At 43.8% G+C, this 6,726-nt stretch overlaps 1 long non-coding RNA gene across 1 annotated transcript; it reads left to right on the top strand.

Annotated features, from left to right (window-relative positions):
* The first annotated feature begins 767 nt into the window (after positions 1 to 767).
* On the top strand, positions 768 to 1,626 carry LOC109622988 (uncharacterized). The gene is made up of 2 exons (XR_003898273.2): positions 768 to 828; positions 911 to 1,626. It is a non-coding gene; the product is annotated as an uncharacterized LOC109622988 (long non-coding RNA).
* The last annotated feature ends 5,100 nt before the right edge of the window (positions 1,627 to 6,726 follow it).

Here is a 6,726-nt window from a genome sequence, read left to right as displayed (position 1 = left end):
AAACCACACACTTCCTCTTTGAACGCAGTAAATCCTGACTGAAGATTGTCGAACTGGTTAGCCAAAAATGCTTGAGATTCTTCTATTTGCTTGTTGGTTTGCATTAGAGTTCTCATAGATGCAGCCATTTGAAACCTAGTTTCTTCAAAAGCAGATCGAGATATCATCGTCTCCTGTTTGATGTCTTGCACAGATTTGGTCAGTAACCGTAGTTCTGCAATAACGTCGACATCGCCACTCGATTTTGCTTGACTACTGTTTTTGTTTTGATCCAGAACGTTTTGATTTGCTTCGGTCCGTGCAAATCGGTTCCGTGCCAAGGAATCGGTGACTATCTCATCCCGCGGTTTCCTCTACGTGATCAGTACGCTACTGAAAGACAGCATGGAGCTTCTGAGCCCTGGAGTACACGCGGCGTTGTCCCAAAACACATCGGTGGTGCTGGTGTTTTTGTTCGGGCTTGATTGCCGAGGTGGTTATGTTTCGCGAAACAGAAAACGGCATTCTGCACCAGCAGGACCTAGCACAGGTGGCTTTTCCTAAATCGAGTTTCGTTGTATGGTCTGGCCCGTTCAGTGTATAGAAGGTTGTAGTAGCGGCGGAAGACATCAGTTTTTTTGTTAATTAAAACCTTTTATCCTTATACAACCTGAAAAGCCAAAAAAAGTCGCTCGATTTTCAAAATCTTTTTGCGACTTTTTCATTCCTTTTTTTTGTATGTTTTTTTTTTCTACCAGCGAAATTTTCTAATTTTTCATCGGCATTACATTCCAGCGAGAGTGACCACTGCCGTCGTTGTCGGTGCTGTCGTGTTTTGGGGACCTTCCGGTGAGTAATGTGAGAAAAACATCGATTATCTATCTGATTGATTTGATAAGGCGAAAACTAACGTGATTTTTTTTACTTCAAGGTAACTCAAGATTAATACGGCAGAGGCAAAGTCAGATCGCCGGATTGCACAACTTCGGGAAGACCTGCTTCCTAAATACGCTGTTCCAGGCCTTGGCGACTTGTCCGTTGTCAGTTGGACAACACCAAGGACGTGAAAACGTTGGTCAATGGATCGCATCCGACGTTGCGCCGAGATCCGTATTCTCCGGGAGCAGTTATCCGGTCGTTGAACGGAGGAGGTAACCAAACCGAAGATGATCGGCTGTCTGTCGGACGCCCTGGAAGAAGAAGAACTGAAGGTCATGATGCCAGGCCGTCCAGTGCCAAGCTGTCGGAGTTTTGCAATATCAAGTACGACGTATCCACGAACGTGACACGCTGGAGGGGTCACTGATGCGCCGGAACACCGTCAACGATCATTTCCAAGCTCTCCGGACGACCGAGTAAGCCGAAGTCGATTCTGGCCACAAACATAAGCCGAAACTGGACAAATGACCATCTGGATCGTGCCGATCTCTGTGGGTGTGCTCCGGGAGGGTGTGGATCTGGGCAGACCGAAAACAGATCCAGGTTCCCCATCCGTTCCGAGGCGAAGCAGTCAGGTCAGGTATGCTGATAAAAATCCGTGGTCAGATGCGACATGTTCGAAAGTGTGACGCTGCCGCTTCCGGAAGTTAACAACCCCAGAATTGTTAGGTTCTCTACTTGACTGAAATAAAGGCTGCTATATCCAAAGCATGAACTACTTCTGACTTTTTACCCCTCTTCTTATCAAGTAAACAAGCGTAGTTTTGAATCATTCATTCCAAAAGTCCATCCTTGGCGCCTGTCTGCCAAGTGCTGCTCGTTTGATTATCGACCTGGTACACAGCAAATATGAACTTCTGGAACAATTATCAGACCATTTTAGAAGAATGATTTCTTGCATCACCATGCAAATTGACGTGACGTGATGTACCTTATGAAAACATAAATCCTTATGGACATCTAAAGCCTCGACAAGATCTGTTCAATAGAAAGTATAACTACAAAATTACAATAGAAAGTATAACTAACTACAGAATTGCAATTACTATTTTAAAAGCAGATGTATTGTGCATAGCTTAACGACTCCAGAAAACTTGGCGAACCTTTTATTCGGCAAGATCTGTCCAATGGGGAGAATACCTACAAAGATAATTGATCTATTTCAAATGTGCTCATTCTGCGAATGGAGTGACGTGAGAAAAGTCGGAGTCGTATATCGAGATGAGGAATACCGTCTCGAATGAAGTGACTCGCCGTGTAAATCAAATGGAGAGTCACCTCATTCGAGTCGAGATTTCTCACCTCGATATGCGACTCCGACTTTTCTCACGTCACTCCATTCGCAGAATGAGCACACAGATCTACTGTGCTGACTTCAGAGGACTTGGTGAACCTTCTATTCGACAAGATCTGTTCAATAGGAAGTATTACAGCAAATTGTGCGTCACCTAACGACTTCAGAGGACTTGGTGAACCTTTTATTCGGCAAGATCTGTTCGACAGGGAGAATACCTTCAAAGAGAATTAATCTATTTCAAAATCAGATGTTCTGTGCGTCACCACACAACTTCAGAGGACTTGGTGAACCTTCTATTCGACAAGATCTGTTCAATAGGAAGTGCTACAGCAAATTGTGCGTCACCTAACGACTTCAGAGGACTTGGTGAACCTTTTATTCGGCAAGATCTGTTCGACAGGGAGAATACCTTCAAAGAGAATTAATCTATTTCAAAATCAGATGTTCTGTGCGTCACCACACAACTTCAGAGGGCTTGGTGAACCTTCTATTCTACAAGATCTGTTCAATAGGAAGTGTTACAGCAAATTGTGCGTCACCACACAACTTCAGAGGACTTGGTGAACCTTCTATTCGACAAGATCTGTTCAATAGGAAGTGCTACAGCAAATTGTGCGTCACCTAACGACTTCAGAGGACTTGGTGAACCTTCTATTCGGCAAGATCTGTTCAATAGGAAGAATACCTACAAAGAGAATGTATCTATTTCTAAACCAGATGTACTGTGCGTCACCACACAACTTCAGAGGACTTGGTGAACCTTCTATTCGGCAAAATCTGTTCAATAGGCAGAATACCTACAAAGAGAATTGATCTATTTCAAAACCAGATGTACTGTGCGTCACCACACAACTTCAGAGGACTTGGTGAACCTTCTATTCGACAAGATCTGTTTAATAGGAAGTGTTACAGCAAATTGTGCGTCACCTAACGACTTCAGAGGACTTGGTGAACCTTTTATTCGGCAAGATCTGTTCGACAGAGTGAATACCTACAAAGAGAATTGATCTATTTCAAAACCAGTTGTACTGTGCGTCACCACACAACTTCAGAGGACTTGGTGAACCTTCTATTCGACAAGATCTGTTCAATAGGAAGTGTTACAGCAAATTGTGCGTCACCACACAACTTCAGAGGACTTGGTGAACCTTCTATTCGACAAGATCTGTTCAATAGGAAGTGCTACAGCAAATTGTGCGTCACCTAACGACTTCAGAGGACTTGGTGAACCTTCTATTAGGCAAGATCTGTTCAATAGGAAGAATACCTACAAAGAGAATGGATCTATTTCAAAACCAGATGTACTGTGCGTCACCACACAACTTCAGAGGACTTGGTGAACCTTCTATTCGGCAAAATCTGTTCAATAGGCAGAATACCTACAAAGAGAATTGATCTATTTCAAAACCAGATGTACTGTGCGTCACCACACAACTTCAGAGGACTTGGTGAACCTTCTATTCGACATGATCTGTTTAATAGGAAGTGTTACAGCAAATTGTGCGTCACCTAACGACTTCAGAGGACTTGGTGAACCTTTTATTCGGCAAGATCTGTTCGACAGAGTGAATACCTACAAAGAGAATTGATCTATTTCAAAACCAGTTGTACTGTGCGTCACCACACAACTTCAGAGGACTTGGTGAACCTTCTATTCGACAAGATCTGTTCAATAGAAAGTGTTACAGCAAATTGTGCGTCACCACACAACTTCAGAGGACTTGGTGAACCTTCTATTCGACAAGATCTAATCAATAGGAAGTGCTACAGCAAATTGTGCGTCACCTAACGACTTCAGAGGACTTGGTGAACCTTCTATTCGGCAAGATCTGTTCAATAGGAAGAATACCTACAAAGAGAATGGATCTATTTCAAAACCAGATGTACTGTGCGTCACCACACAACTTCAGAGGACTTGGTGAACCTTCTATTCGGCAAAATCTGTTCAATAGGCAGAATACCTACAAAGAGAATTGATCTATTTCAAAACCAGATGTACTGTGCGTCACCACACAACTTCAGAGGACTTGGTGAACCTTCTATTCGACAAGATCTGTTTAATAGGAAGTGTTACAGCAAATTGTGCGTCACCTAACGACTTCAGAGGACTTGGTGAACCTTTTATTCGGCAAGATCTGTTCGACAGAGTGAATACCTACAAAGAGAATTGATCTATTTCAAAACCAGTTGTACTGTGCGTCACCACACAACTTCAGAGGACTTGGTGAACCTTCTATTCGACAAGATCTGTTCAATAGGAAGTGTTACAGCAAATTGTGCGTCACCTAACGACTTCAGAGGACTTGGTGAACCTTTTATTCGGCAAGATCTGTTCGACAGAGTGAATACCTACAAAGAAAATTGATCTATTTCAAAACCAGATGTACTGTGCGTCACCACACAACTTCAGAGGACTTGGTGAACCTTCTATTCGACAAGATCTGTTCAATAGGAAGTACTACAGCAAATTGTGCGTCACCTAACGACTTCAGAGGACTTGGTGAACCTTCTATTCGGCAAAATCTGTTCAATAGGAGGAATACCCACAAAGAGAATTGATCTATTTCATAACCAGATGTACTGTGCGTCACCACACAACTTCAGAGGACTTGGTGAACCTCCTATTCGACAAGATCTGTTCAATAGGAAGTATTACTGCAAATTGTGCCTCCAGAAGTGGACTGTTTCAAAAGTGTAATTCGCTTGGGTTCATTCGGGTATTCTACAGTTTCCGGCGAAACCACTCGCTGAACACCCCCCCCCCTCCCCACACACATGAACCATTTTTATTTATTGAATATTTAAACATAACTGACATTCAGGAACGGACCCGCGTCTGGAGGCCATGCCATGCGTGATGGTGCGAGCTGTCCCTGCTTTCGTCGCTCGATCGTCTAGACGTCATAGCTATGACCTTCTTTGACTACTACATACATCTGCTACTGCTCTTGTGTTTGTTGCTGTGATTGCTGCTGGGGTGCCTATCCTTGCTGTACTTGTCGTGCTGCTCTTGGACGAACTGAGTAAAAGAAATAGAAGGTTCGATTTAGGATCTTTGATTTGGAAATTTAGGTGTAACGGTAAATGAGTTCCTGAAGAAGTTCTCACAATGACCGAAACGATGGACAACAAATTAAATTTATTCAGAGGTTGCAAAACAAGAGGCAAAAACAGCACATAAAGCAATGTGACAGAAGCAAAGCAATTATTTACCTGTACCCACCCGGCCGCTTCGTTTTGACTGAGGATGATTCCTGCATACCTCGATCTTGTCTAAGAACGGCATGCGTTCAATGAATTATGCAGTGTTAGCAAGCAAAAAGAATATAGCATATAGAAATTTATACACGTATCTCCAATGGTCTTAGCCTGTCGAACAAAAAATACACACGTAGGTGGCATCCCTATTATTCTGCCCTAAGAGAATTGTAGGCAGCCAACATCAAACGTTGAGCCCCATTAACAATGCATTGTTCCCTAAACATTGGTACAACCAGGGTACAACATGCGGGAATCGAAAATATTACGTCATAGTACCCGGCTGAATTTTCATCATATGTTACTCACCTATGATGGGATCGTTTCTTTGAACATTTTCGGCCGTCCACGTCATCATCCTTGTCGCGGTAGCGATCCTCCTCGGCGGGCTTTCGTTCCACATCTCACCAATTCATGCCAGGTTCTTAATCGCATCGGAAATCTACAAAACAAACAGCAGTTTTAATAACTCTATAGGGCACTGCATGAAATTCTCTCCTTCTCTTTCACTCTTACAGAAATTTTGTAAACAACAAGGCCAAGAAACGTCAAAATCCCATACAAAATCAAAACAGTGCAGTGCCCTATTATTTCTCACGACAACAAAGTAGCCTACCTCCATCTCTGCCACCTCAGACGCTTCCGAGTAGTCCTCCCTTCGAGTCGGATTCATCCCCGTCGTCGTTGTCGGTCGGTTCATACGCGTCATCCTCTTCGCCCTCGGTATCGTATTTCCTTCCGATTCTGCACCCAAGAACGTCCAGCTACCGTTGTCAAAGAAACCCTCCGGGTCGTCCGTGTTGGTTTTGACAAAAAGCGGCCATTCGATCAGATTCAACGAGCCTGACGTGAACAGCTCCACCGCGAATAGGAACACATCATTCCGAGTTCAACTGCATGCATCTGGTCCAGGTTGTAAAAAGCCATCACTTGGCCGGACTACGATGCCAGGTTGAAGTATGTACTTGTTGGCCAACTTGACGTCCCGCTTGACCCCAATTCCGCTAAAATACATATTTCCAGGCGTGTTTCCCAGCTGCAACTGGCTATCGACCCATCCCTTATCGGCCGCATCCATGAAATACTTCAGCGCTTTTACTGTGTCCTTGGGAACCTACTTTCCGTGCAGACACGTCACACCCAAATCGAACAGCCCAACGGGATTGCCTAAATCCGCCGCCTTTTTGAAATTCTTCAACGCTGTGTCATTTGTGCTCATTCTGCGAATGGAGTGACGTGAGGTGAGAAATCTC

The sequence above is a fragment of the Aedes albopictus genome, chromosome 3, assembly GCF_035046485.1.
Source record: "Aedes albopictus strain Foshan chromosome 3, AalbF5, whole genome shotgun sequence".
NCBI lineage: Eukaryota > Metazoa > Arthropoda > Insecta > Diptera > Culicidae > Aedes > Aedes albopictus.
This window is presented reverse-complemented; position numbering and strand designations above follow the sequence as displayed.